The sequence below is a fragment of the Puma concolor genome, chromosome D1, assembly GCF_028749965.1.
Source record: "Puma concolor isolate L17-30 chromosome D1, mPumCon1.1.hap2, whole genome shotgun sequence".
In the NCBI taxonomy this organism is placed as follows: Eukaryota; Metazoa; Chordata; class Mammalia; order Carnivora; family Felidae; genus Puma; species Puma concolor.
Window position 1 is genome coordinate 6119856 of NC_141676.1, and position 14018 is coordinate 6133873.

At 38.6% G+C, this 14018-nt stretch overlaps 1 protein-coding gene and 1 long non-coding RNA gene across 3 annotated transcripts in view; both read right to left on the reverse strand.

The window, feature by feature from the left end:
* Positions 1-14018, reverse strand: part of PACS1 (phosphofurin acidic cluster sorting protein 1) — a 155645-nt gene that overhangs the window by 109420 nt on the left and 32207 nt on the right. The gene's annotated exons all lie outside the window — the stretch shown is intronic.
* On the reverse strand, positions 980-9641 carry LOC147576366 (uncharacterized). Its single transcript, XR_015240711.1, has 2 exons — positions 6120-9641; positions 980-4848 (listed from the first exon to the last, which is right to left on the reverse strand). It is a non-coding gene; the product is annotated as an uncharacterized LOC147576366 (long non-coding RNA).

The window sequence follows — 14018 nt, forward strand, 5'->3', positions numbered from 1 at the left end:
AAAGCAAAAATAATATAAAAATAGGGAGGGGGACAAACCATAAGAGACAATTAAATATAGCAAACAAACTGAGGGTTGCTGGAGGGGCTGTGGGAGGGGGGATGAGCTAAATGGACAAGGGGCATTAAAGAATTTACTCCTGAAATCATTGTTGCACTATATGCTAACTAACTTGGATGTAAATTAGAAAAAAAATAATAAATGAAAAAAATGAAAAAAAAAAGAAATAGAGGCACCTGGGTGGCTCAGTTGGTTGAGTGCCTGACTCTTGGTTTCGGCTCAGGTCATGATCTCACAGTTCATGAGTTCCACACCCACATCAGGCTCCACGCTGACAGTGCAGAGCCTGCTTGTCCTCACTCCCCCTCTCTCTCAAAATGAATAAATAAACTTAAAGTAGTATAATTATACAAATGAACAAAAAATGAAAAACGCTACAACCACAAATTTATTTACATTAATCTAAAATAAACTAAGTATTTAGGGTATTAGTTAAATAAACTGTGTTTGGTCCATTCTGTGGAATACTACATAGCCATTAAAAAGAATGAAAGAAGGGCACCTGGCTGGTTCAATCATTGGAGAGTGCAACTCTTGATCTCGGGATTCTGAGTTCCAGCCCCATGCTGTGTGTGGAGATTACTTAAAAATAAAATCTTAAAAAAAAGAGAGAGAAAAAGAATGAGAGAGACCTTTAAGTACTAAAAAATGGAAAAATCTCCAAGATACCTTGTTCAGGAAGAGTAAGCTAATCAATTCATACTGATTCTACTTCTGTAAAATATTTATGTGAATCTGTGTATATATATTGTATGTGAATGCTTGGGAAAAGATCTAGAAGAATACATGCCAAATTCTTAATAGTGATTTTGTCTGAGGAGCAGGGAGAAGTGAGAGAGCTTTGCCAGGATTTTCACATTATATTCTGTGTATGGCCTAAATATTTTATAAGGCTGTAGTCATATTTCACTTGTGTATAAAAAGTCTTTTTTTTTTTTTTTTGAAAAGGGGGCGCAACTGAGTGAGGGACAGAGAGAGACTGAGAATCTCACAAGGGGCAGAGACAGAAAGAGAAGCAGGGCTTGTGTTTTTTACCCAATGCAGGGCTTGAGCTCACCTGAAGTAGGGCTCGAATTCACCAAGGGCTCGAATTCACCCAATGTGGGACTCAAACTCACGAACTGTTAGATCATGACCTGACCCAAAGTCAGATGCTTAACGACTGAGCCACCCAGGTGCCCCTCAAAAAGTCTTAATAAAGGAAGAAAGGACTAGATGATTCTATGAACTAAAGGAAAGAAAAACAAGATGAAAATATGTTTGATAACAAATAAAGTATAATGTCAGAGCAAGAGTTTGACTATTAGACAGTCTTCTAGCTACCATATCTCAATGTAAATAGCTTCTAGTTCACCCATTATGTTGACAGTAAAGGATGAATCATAAAGAATAAGATTTCTGAAGTGGTAAGTCTACTATGATCAAAATGATGATAGATATGAAAACCAATTTGACAATAAATTTCATATATTAAAAAAAATGATGATAGATGTTAAACTAGATTTACTGTGGTAACCATTTTTGCAACATATACAAATATCAAATGTTCATGCTGTATACTTGAAACTAGTATGTCAATTATACCTCATTAAAAATATATACAAGTCATATCTAAAAGAACTGAGAGTTTATTTAAAAAAATTTTTTTATATTTATTTACTTTTGAGAGAGAGACAGAAAGAGTGCAAACGAGCAGGGGAGGGGTAGAGAAAGAGGGAGACACAGAATCTGAAACAGGCTCCAGGATCTGAGCTGTCAGCACAGAATCTGATGTGGGGCTCGAACCCACAAACTACAAGATCATGACCTGAGCCAAAGTGGGATGCTTAACCAACTGAGCCACCCAGGCACCCCAGAACTGAGAGTTTAAAATGTACACTTCTTATGTCTTCCTATCAAGCCAAATGAACTACAAATATTTTCTTGTTTATTGTAAAACAGCCATATTTCCATTGAAAGAAATTGTTCTTTGGAATTGAAATCCAACTAGCCTTGATGGCAAGTTCCATCTGAAAATTACCAATAGCACTGAAATTAAAAAGATGCTCTGCCAACTAAAGTTAGAGGACAGGAGACCCAAAGAATGTTGGTACTGATTCAGAAACAAGAATGCTTGCATGTCTAGGATGAGTCAGCAGACAGCTAGGAGATCTTGAAATTTAAAGTTATTGGCTCAAAAAGTAGAAAAGTAAGACAAAAGAAATCCAAAATGCACTTAGATGCAGAGACCAGAAGTTTTTTAACTTTACTGAGGTATAGTTTATATGCAATAAAATGGACCCGTTTTAACAGTACATTTTGATGCTTTGACAAATGTACACACTTGTGCAATCACCACCATATTCAAGACAGAACATTTCCCAAACCCCAGAAGGTTTTTTGTGTCTCATCCGAGTCAAACTATTCCCATGTCTGGCCCCAGTTAAACATTTTTGTCACTATAAATTTTTTTTTTTTTTTTACATTTATTCGTTTTTGAGAGACAGAGAGAGACAGAGCACAAGCGAGGGAGGGGCAGAGAGAGAGGGAGACACAGAATGGGAAGCAGGCTCCAGGCTCTGAGCTGTCAGCACAGAGCCCAATGTGGGGCTCGAACTCACGAGCTGTGAGATCATGACCTGAGCCGAAGTCGGACGCCTAACCAACTGAGCCACCCAGACGCCCCACATTTTTGTCACTACAGACTAGATTTGTCTTTTCTAAAATTTCATATAAATGGCTCTTTTGTGTAAGGCTTCCTTTTACTCAGCATAATGTTTTCAAGGTTCATTCATGTTACATCATTCTTTTTTTTATAAAAAGTTTTTATTTATTTAAGTAATATCTATATCCAAAGTGGACCTCAAACTCATAACCCCAAGATCAAGAGTCGTATGCTCTTCAGATTCTGTGTCTCCCTCTCTTTCTGCCCCTCCCCTGCTCTCTCTCTCTCTCTCTCTCTAACAATAAACGTTAAAAAAAAAAAAAAAGTTGCATGTTCATCCAACTGAGCCAGTCAGGCACTCCAGCGCTTCATTCCTTTTAATGGCCAAATAATAGTCTATTGTATGGAGCCCAATTTGTTTATCTGTTCATCTATCAATGGACATTTGGGTTGTTTCCAGTTTGGGATTATAATGATTCAGTCTGCTATGAATATACGAACACCAGCAACTCTGATGGCTTTCAGTTTCTAACTCAGTACGGTCCATACACTCTCAGTTCACCACAGCTCCAACACTTACACTGGCTCTATAACCATGAGAAAAGGAATCAGTCATTCAACAAATAGATATTAAGAACCTACTGTATGCCAGGAACTATTCAGGCACTTGGGATACAGTAATAATTAAGACCGTACAATCCCTCTTCTGTACAACTTACAATCTTTTGGGGGGAGACAAAAATAAACAGGATAATTTCAGATAGGATATGTAACAAATGTTAAAATAATATATTAACAGTGTGCCAAATTCAAGTCCAGCAGCCAGGGAAGGCCTATCTGAGCTGAGATCTGAAGACACAAAGGAGATAGCCATGTAACATCTGAGATTAAAGCACTCTATGGGGCGCCTGGGTGGCGCAGTCGGTTAAGCGTCCGACTTCAGCCAGGTCACGATCTTGCGGTCCGTGAGTTCGAGCCCCGCGTCGGGCTCTGGGCTGATGGCTCAGAGCCTGGAGCCTGCTTCCCATTCTGTGTCTCCCTCTCTCTCTGCCCCTTCCCCGTTCATGCTCTGTCTCTCTCTGTCCCAAAAATAAATAAAAAACGTTTAAAAAAAAAAAAAGCACTCTAGGCAAAGAGAACTCCAAGTGCAAAGGTCCTAAGGACAGAATGAACTTCTCTCCAAAAAGTAGAGAAAACGCCAGGGTGACAGAAATGTAATGAACCAGATTAGGTGAAGGGCTAAGAGATAAAACTGAAGAGGTAGGCAAAAGCCTATAGGCCATAATAATAAGTTTGGGTTTTATTGGAGGGTATTAAGCAGGAAAGTAAAATAATCAGATTTGCATTTCAAAAAAGACCGCACTGGCTGTGTACACAATTGTAAAGGGAAAGAGTGGAAGCAGATCAGGTAGGTGGCTACTGCACAATGCAGGTGGTGTTGACTTGGACTACAGGGAAAGCAAAGGAAACATGAGAGATCAGGATGGTTTTAAGACATCCTAGAAGTAGAATCAACAGATCTTGCTAATATGTTAGATATGGTTAGTATAAAAAAGAAGAATCTATGACAATTCCTGTGTTAGACTTGGGCAACTGGGTGGATGACAGTGCCATTTGCTGAAACGGGGAAAACTAGAGGAAAAATAAGTTTGGAGTTGTAGGGAGAATCAAGAGTTCTTTGCTAGTTAGGCTAAATTTATGATGCCAATTGAACATCCACAGGCAGATGTCAAATAGGCACTTGGATATATGAATTTGTGGTTAAGAGGAAAAGTCAGTGCTGGATACATAGTATTAGGGAATAGTATCTGAAACCAAGAAGCAGATTATACAATTTTGCTTCTGAAAGTAATATATATATACCTTGGTGCACCACCATCACACCAGATAAATAGGACTCCAAAAACAATTTCACTTGGAATCAGAGGTAAGGGGGATAGGAAGGGATGAATTTTATATCTGAACACACACACAAAATGCTGAATTTAAACAATTTTTCAAGACTAAACATAAGGGTGGCTCAGTTAAGCATCTGGCTCTTGATTTAGGCTCAGGTCACGATCTCATGGTTTGTCAGATCAGGCCCCACCTTGCCTCCACACTGATGGCGCAGAGCCTGCTTGGGATTCTCTCCCTCCTTCTCTCTCAAAATAAGTAAATATTAAAAAAAAAAAGATTAAGCATAAGATTTCAAAGAAATGTTGTGGTTGTAGCAGGCAGTCTTTGGACTGTAAAAGACCCCTAGAGATACATTTTCATCTCTCTCTGAGTATTTCAGGGAAAAAGCTGGAGAAGCATCAGAGTACGCAACAATTAACAACTATCTATACAGACTGCACCACTGTGTCTGTAGCTGTGGGGATTACAAAAAGATAGAGTAGTACAATTGTTAAGGACATGGACTTGCATACAGTCTTTAGAGCCAAACAGATCTAGGTTCGACTCGTACCCTTGCTACCTATTATCTGTGGAAACAATAACTCTCATAAGGTTACTGTAGGGTTAAATGATGGAATACTTACAATGCACTTAACCATAGCCTCTGATAAAACATTAACCCCTAATACTGTCTCTCTCCAGGGTCTCACTGTCTAATGAAATCTACAAAGTACAAATTTCTAAAAGAACAATAATATAAACTACATACGAAAAGTGCTAAACATGGTTGGTAGGGTGGTCAGGAAGCATTGAAATTTGGGCTAAAGAAGATTATTACAGAGAAAAAGGAAGGCTTTTAGCTTTTATTTACTTTTATTTTTATTTGAGGGGGAATAATTTAAAAAAAGAAAGAAGTGAAAAAATGTGGACAAGATGAGAACTACCATTTACTGAGAACTTACTGAGAATTCTTGCTTATCAGTTCTTTTAAAAAAAACTTCTTTAAGATATAATTCACATGCTATACAATTCATTCACTTAAATTTTATAATTCAATTTTTGTTAGTGTATTTACAGAGTTCTGGAACCATCACCACAATCCATTTTAGAAGGCTTTATTCAACCCAAAAAGAAACCCCATACCCATCAGCTAGCAGTCACTCCCCATTTCCCCTCAATTCTACAAGCCCTTGGCAAACACTAATCTGTTTTCTAACTCTACAGATTTTCCTATTCTGGTAACTTCATATAAATAGAATCATATAATATGTGACTGGCTCCTTTCACTGAGCATAATGTTTCCAGAGCTCATCTATGTTGTACCTTAATCTTTACTTCATTTTTTTGGCAAATAAATTCTACTGTATAGATAGACATTTTATTTATCTATCCATCAGTTGATGGACATGTGGGTTATTTCCACTTTTTAACTATTATGAGTAATGCTGCTATGAACTCTCACATATACGTTTTATATGGACACGTTTTCATCTTTCTTAAGTACACACAGGACTCCCCCCCCTTCCCCCCCACTTACCCATGGTTATGCTTTCTACGATTTCAGTTAACTGCAGTGAACCATGGTCCAAAAGTGGATGATCTTCCTCTGGTGTACTGTCAGAAAGTCAATAGTTAGTTACCTAACACCACATCATAATAACCATGTCATTCATCTCGCTTCATCTCATCATGTAGACATTTTATCATCTCACATCATCACAAGAAGGGGGAGTACAGTACAATAAGATATTTTGAGAGAGGCGTGCTGCTCCAACTCTTGTTTTCAGCTCAAATCATGATCTTACGGAGATCAGGGAGCCCCAAGTCGGGCTGCACATTGACAGCATGGAGCCTGCTTGGGATTCTGCCCCCCTCTCTCTCTGCTCCCCTCTGCCCAAAAAAAGATATTTTGAGAGAGACCACATTCACATAACTTTTATTACAGTATATTATTATAGTTGTCTATTTTATTATTAGTTATTGTTGTTACTGTGCCTCATGTATAAATTAAACTTTATCACAGGTATATATGTATAGGAAAAACAGTATACATAAGGTTCAGTACACTCCATGGTTTCAGGTATCCACTGGGGTCCTGGAAAGTATCCCCTTGGATAACAGGAGACTGCTGTACCTAGGAGTAGAATTGCTGAGTTTTACAGTTAAACTGCTTTGTCTTTTGAAGAATCGCCCAAACTGTTAAAGGTAACACGGTCAGCTCCAAATATTAAAATGACAGTAACTAATTACCTAACATTTCTGGGCAACTGAAGTTACTATCACTTTTCATACTTTCAAATTGTTTATATGGTTTTTAATTTTGTTGTAAAAAGTCTGTAGGGAAAGGTAAGCATGCAGAAAATAAAGTGCAGATCAACAGGCCAGTAAAAGAGAACACTATACCTTTACATCCTCCTTGAAAAAACTGAACACTTCCTGGGACAAACTGGATACAAAAGCCAACATTATAGTCATTTGTGAGAAATGAGAAAAAGAGGTGCTTAGTATCAATTAAGTCCACCCATGTATATAGGATAGGTGTACGAATGGGAAAGCTACACGACCAAGTGAAATGTTTTGCCAACTCTTCTATCCTCTCAAAAGACTATCGACTGCATTTTATGTTCTCTTTTATGGTCCAAGGTCAAAGAAACAGTGGAAATTTCTTTTATACTGATCAATTAATTTCACCAGTTTATTTTTCCCTTTGTTGTGTGGCTATTAGAAAATTTAAAGTACATATATCTGTAAATATTCTAAAAGCCAACAGATTGGGGCACCTGGGTGGCTCAGCTGGTTAAGCATCTGACTTCAACTCAGGTCATGATCTCACGGTTCGTGGGTTTGAGCCCGGAGTCGGACTCTGTGCTGACAGCTCGGAGCCTGGAGCCTGGAGCCTGGAGCCTGCGTCAGATTCTGTGTTTCGCTCTCTCTCCACCCCTCTCCCACTCCTCTTCTGTCTGTCTCTCTCAAAAATAAACAAATATTTTTAAAAAGTCAATGGATTATATACTTTCAATGAGTGAATTCCATGGTATATGAGTCAGATCTCAAAAAGTTGTTTTGGGTTTGTTTTTTTTAAAGTACATGTGTGGCTGGTATTGTATTTCTATTTCACAGTGAGTTTCTCCATTTCTGAAGTTACCATGAGTCAGTTAGTAATAATGGGAAAGAAGAAAAAAGGTGAAAAATCACATTTATTTCCTGTTCATATCATAGCCTTTGTGATGGGCCTATTTGAATTTTTTAGCGTTTATTTTTGAGAGAAAAAGAGTGTGAGTGGGAGAGACACAGAATTGGAAGCAGGCTCCAGGCTCTGAGCTGTCAGCACAGAGCCCAATGTGGGGCTCAAACTCACGCGCAGTGAGATTATGACCTGAGCTGAAGTTGGACGCCTAACCAACCGACTGAGCCACCCAGGTGCCCCTGTGATGGACCTATTTAAAAAGCAATATAAAATTATACAGCTAATAAAAAAGAGAACCATCTACAGAAGAAATTAACTTTAATAATTACAATGGACAGTTAGCAGAGTATTAGGGAATATTCCACATGAGGATAGAAAAAAATGGAATAAAGAAACCAAAAATATATAAGGCCAGCACTACAATCAAGAAGACCAAGAAAGTCCCACAACAACGAACACCTAGTAAATGTTCAATACATGTTAGATGGAAGGACAGAAGAGATGGGTGAATGAACAAGCACATTTGGAATAGAAAGATAAAGGAAGGATAATAGAAAACAAAAAAGATATTTAATAACTTTTTAAAAGCCTCTACTACAAAATTATAGAAGTAATTGAAAATAAGCTCAGTTTACATGTCAGCAGGTCACCTGTCTGGGGAAGTTTACAACCCAAGGACCAGAAACATCAGAGACAAAGAGCTGGGCACAGAAGCATCCAAAAAGAGAAGGATCACAGAGAGTGAGTATTTTGTGGAGTGTGCTAAGAAGTAAAGACATGGTGCCTCAGTTGGTTGAGCACCCAACTCTTGATTTTGGCTCAGGTCATGATCCTGGGATTGTGAGATCAAGCCCCATCTCAGGCTCTGAGTTGAGTGTGGAGCCTGCTTGAATGTTGGGGTTTTTTTCCTCTCTCTTTCTCTCCTTCTGCCCCTCTCTCCCACTCATGTGCATGAGTGCATGCTCTCTCTCTAAAATGGTATTAAAAGAAAAAAAGAAGTAAAGACATGCCATTAAAATCAGGAGGCATTTGGTAAGAGCTTTAGTACTTTATCAAAAGATCATGAAACAATAAGGCATGCAATAAGTGCTTTTTGATTATTTCAAGACCATGAATCATCAGTGAGACCAGTGGAGGAAAAGGCTACTCCCTCTAACTCCATGCTGTTAGAGAAATCAATTATACTCTCATAAACGTGTCTGAGCACAGGCAGGAAAACCAGCTCAGTTTAAAGTGTATGGCAACCAAGACCAACTTAATTTAATGTTATATGTATCCCCCTGAGAGGAGAAAATGTTGGCTGATTATGTAAGGAATTCTCTGGAGTCATAACGTATCAAACCACTTATGCCATTTATATAGTAAGAACTTCACAAAATGCTGCATCAGTAATTGCAGTTTCATAAACAGAGTATTACTGTTGTCTGACAACCTCCTTTATCATTTATTAATGGCAAACAGTAGGCTCTGACAGGGATAGTTTTCACTTAACACCAGGAATTGCCTTTGGAGAAAGCTAAGAGATAAGGAAAGAGAACCAAAGGTTCAACTCAACTTGAAGAAAACAAATAAGAAAAAAAAAAGTCAGTAATTTTCAATAGAGTATGAAAAGGAAAATCATTGGTTGTTAAATTAACACAGTTAAATGTCTGAGAAGTAGAGGTTGAGAAGAGGGGCTGGAGTAACCATAGCTGAAAGGACTAAAGCCAGGCGAAGACAAAGAGGGTTTGCCCTAGAGTTCGAAGAAACTGCCTTCTTGTCACTGTATGCGTGATTTCCTCATATTACTATATTTTATGCTATTATGCACAAACCATGGATATATTTATTTAAAGACGTGCAAGAATATACACGACCATCCCAAAGAAGCTTTCCTTGGGGCGCCTGAGTGGCGCAGTTGGTTAAGCGTCCGACTTCAGCCAGGTCACGATCTCGCGGTCCGGGAGTTCGAGCCCCGCGTCAGGCTCTGGGCTGATGGCTCAGAGCCTGGAGCCTGTTTCCGATTCTGTGTCTCCCTCTCTCTCTGCCCCTCCCCCGTTCATGCTCTGTCTCTCTCTGTCCCAAAAATAAATAAAAAACGTTGAAAAAAATTTAAAAAAAAAAAAAAACCAAAGAAGCTTTCCTTGACACATGTATACACCCCTACAGTACTTATCACCCTTCTCTGTCTCCTGTATAAACTGAGCTTCATGAGGACAAGGTACAGGCTATCCCTTGAATCTAACATGGGTTTGGCATCTCATCTGAAGCATAATGTTATTTGTTCCAGTAAAAGAAATGACACTTGCTATGGACTGAATTGTGTATCTCCCTCCTCAAATTCATATGTTGATGGCCTAACCTCCAATGTGACTATATTTGGAGACAGGGCCTTTAGGGAGGTAAAGTTAAATGAAATCATAAGAATGAGACCCTAATCCGGTAGGATTAATGTCCTTATAAGAAGAGACACCGAAGATCCATCTCTTTCCCTCTCTCTCTGTGTGCACAGAGGAAAGGCCATGTGATGACACAGTGAGAAGGTGGCTGCCTCCAAGTCAGGAAGAAAGGTCTTAATAGAAACCAGCCCTTACAGCACCTTGATCTTGGATTTCCAGTCTCCAAAACTATGAGAAAATGAATGTTTGTTGTTTTGTCATGGCAGCCCACAATGACTAATACAACACTCAAACTAGAATACAGATGTTCTCTTGGTCTCATTGTAAGTTGTAAGAAAGCAGCTCCTTAGTAGGAGACTATGAGATGGTATCATGTGCAGGACATCAAGGACATCAATACTTGCCCTTCAAAGCTAGAATTAGAGGGGTAGCTGCGTGGCTCAGTCGGTTGAGTGTCCAACTCTTGATTTTGGCTCTAGTCACAATCCCAGGGTCATGAGATCAAGCCTCGTGTCAGGCTCTGTGCTGAGCATGGAGCCTACTTGGGATTGTCTCTCTTTGTCTCTCTCCCTCTGCTCCTTTCCCCCAGTTGTTCTCTCTTTCTAAATATATATATATATATATATATATATATATATATATATATATATATATATATATTTTTTTTTTTTTTTTAATGCTAGAATTAGATTTTTTATAAGTGGGTAGACTAGGATAGGTCCTGCAAGCTAGTTATGCAGAGTCAAGAGCCATATACCATAAGCCAGACTGTTGTACTTCTGACATTTTCTGTACTCATTTCTCTATTGGTCTTGGTACTAAAACATTTCCTGGAGATCTCTAGCCAATCTCAGTTATGCCAAAGCAGGACCAAGAGAAGGTGTTTTCCTTTTTGCTTATTAAAGGGAAAAACAGGGGCACCTGGGTGGCTCAGTGAGTTGAGCATTCAACTTTAGCACAGGTCATGATCTCATGGTTCATGAGTTTGAGCCCTGCATCTGAGCTGACAGCTCAGAGCCTGAAGCCTGCTTCAGATTCTGTGTCCTCTCACATTGCCTCGCTCTCTCTCTCCCGAAAATTATATAAACATTAAAAAAAATTTTTTTAAAAAGGGAACAACAGTATCCCTGGGGTCAAGGTAGTATGGTGTAACAGTCATATAAGTAAGAAGATTCCAAGTAGAAGGTGAAACTCAGTGTCCTAGCCACTTCACTCATTCAACAAATATTTACTAAGCGCTTACCATACAACTGACCCATATCTAACCACTAGGGATCCAACAGCAAAACCCCTTGCCCTCACAGAGGAGCTTTCATTCTAGTTGGGAGAGTGGAGGAGATAGTAAACAATAAGTATATTTTATAAGGAAATATAAAATACATAAAAAATATATAAAAAATATATAGAAAATATATAAAAAGTGTGTTAGAAGTTGACAAGTGCTATGTACAAAAAGAGGTAGGAATGATACGGGGGCAGGGGGCTCAGGGCAGACCTAACTGGGAAAGTGACCCTTAGGCAAACACTTAGAGGAAGAGCAAGAATGAACTGTGTATCTACCCAGCAGAGGCAGGACAAAGAAGCAGGTCATGTCTGACATTTTCCAGGAAGGGCAAGATTTCTGTTGACAGAATGGAGGCACCTATGAGGAAGCAGCAGGTGATCAAATTAGTAAGAGAGGCAGGGAGTCATTTTAGGTAGGCTCTTGTAGACTACTTAGAAGGATGTTGACTTTTACTTTGAATTAAATGCGAAAAGGTACTTCATCATCTTCCCATTGGTTAAACTTGGGAGGTAAGATTGTGGAATCCCTCTGTATTTTGTTTTGTACTGCAGAATTCCAGCTCCTAACAAGACACTCAGATGAAGCCTCGAGGCAATGGCTGCAATGCTATATATAACCTAGAAATGTAGTTTGGTAGAACAAACACAAACACCTATTGGAAACTCATCATATTCTTGGGAGATACAGAGAGAACAATTTTGCACATGGAAAAACTGAGATACAAAGAAAAGACCTATCCATGTTTTCAAAGGCAGTCTGAAAGTGAAATGGGAAGAAAACCAAATGAACTCCAAATGAGTGCAGCCAAAAGGAAATACTGCCTTTCTAAGGCACAGAGGAAAAGCTAGCCAGAATGTGCATCTCAGACCAAGAGGAAAGAAGGGACACGCTCTCAGAAACACACTCTTACCCAACCACTCCTTTCCACCTTGCCTATTCATGTTCTATTTTAAATAAGAGGAGTTTTGTCTAAATGTAAGCCTCAAATCAGGCTCTAACCAAGGATGCTTACAGGCATACTTCCTGCTGGGAAGAATACTGTAACAATTTATGATGGGATAAAGTGAAACAAACACCTATCCATAATACCCATCAACCTTTCCAATGCTGAGATTCAATATGAGCCCCTATTTCTGATTACTGCATTATTTGTGATCTACACTAAAGGTTATATATCTGGACATGGTACAGAGGTAGGGGCAGGCAAAGAAACATGGAAAAATTATTTATTTTAAAATCATTATTGAAAACATGAGGAAACAATAGTATTAAAGAAAATTTTGGAGAGAAAAAAAACACCCCAAAACCCACTGTCTGAAAACAATGATTTCATGTTGGTATTATCTTGCAGTCTTTGTCTATATCCACATATAATTTAGACAGGCAGTGTGCATGTAAGATTTTGACCCATCTAAACATGGTTCCACATTTCTAGCGTCTTCGTAGTTACTAGTTTTAATTGCTGCTTACTACTCCATTGTATCAATGAAGCGGTTTTCTAAACTTTGTTGGGAAAAAAGTATAACACATTTACGTTAACAGCATCATTGCCATCTACAGACATATCATTCTTATTCTCTCAAAAGGCTCTAAATGTGTCTAGTGCAGAAGAGAAGCAAAAAGACTAAGGCAATAATTATTTATTCAGCAATTATTTACTGAGTGCCTACCAAGTATCCAGCATTGATCCAGGCCCTGGGAATAGAGTAGTGAACAAAAAAACCACAAGATCTCTAATTTCACGGAGTTTAAGTTCTAGTTGGGGGCGGGGGTGGGAGGAAAAAGACAATAAACAAGGTAACAAACGGAAAAAGGAATTCTTAGAGAAACTTACTTTCTCAAGCTATGGAGTGAATGATAAAGACAGAGCAAAACAAATTCCAAAGCTTCTGATTCATAACTATGGCTGTTCCTAATCTATACATTCAACACAGTCTTCTGAGGGTACTAAACCCAGAAACCAGTTTCTTCTAGATCAGGGCTGAGCAAACTTTTCCTATAAAAGCAAGACAGTAAATATTCTGGGGCTTTGAAGGCCATAGGGTCTCTGTTGCAACTACCCAACTGTGTCATTATAGGGTGAAAGCTCTCATAGATAATGTGAAAATGAACGGATGTAGCTGTTGGCCAATAAAATTTTATTTAACAAACACTAGCTGAGAATAACACTTGGCCTGCAAGTTCTATATGGCTCATAAGATCCACTCAAACATTGTTAACCAGAAATAGAGAGAAGATACATATGCAATCCTCAGCTGGAAAATTCCATTGAGTTTTCCTCTGCAATGACTCATTTTGTCATTTCCTTTCCACTTCCATTGCCACATCCCCAAATCAGATTTTTATTACCTTTCACTTTATTACCTTTCACTTTCACTTATGTACATCCCCCTGCTTTTGCATATTCTATTCCTTTAACCCACATTCCCTTTCTTCCATTCACCACCTATTAAAATCTTCTCTGTAAAGTCCAGTTCAACTAACTATAAATTAGATAATATCGAGGACTTACTGTTAAGTATTTCAGGAAGGATAACAACATTGAGGTTGTGTATTTTTCATAAGTGTTCCTATCTGAGGCACCTG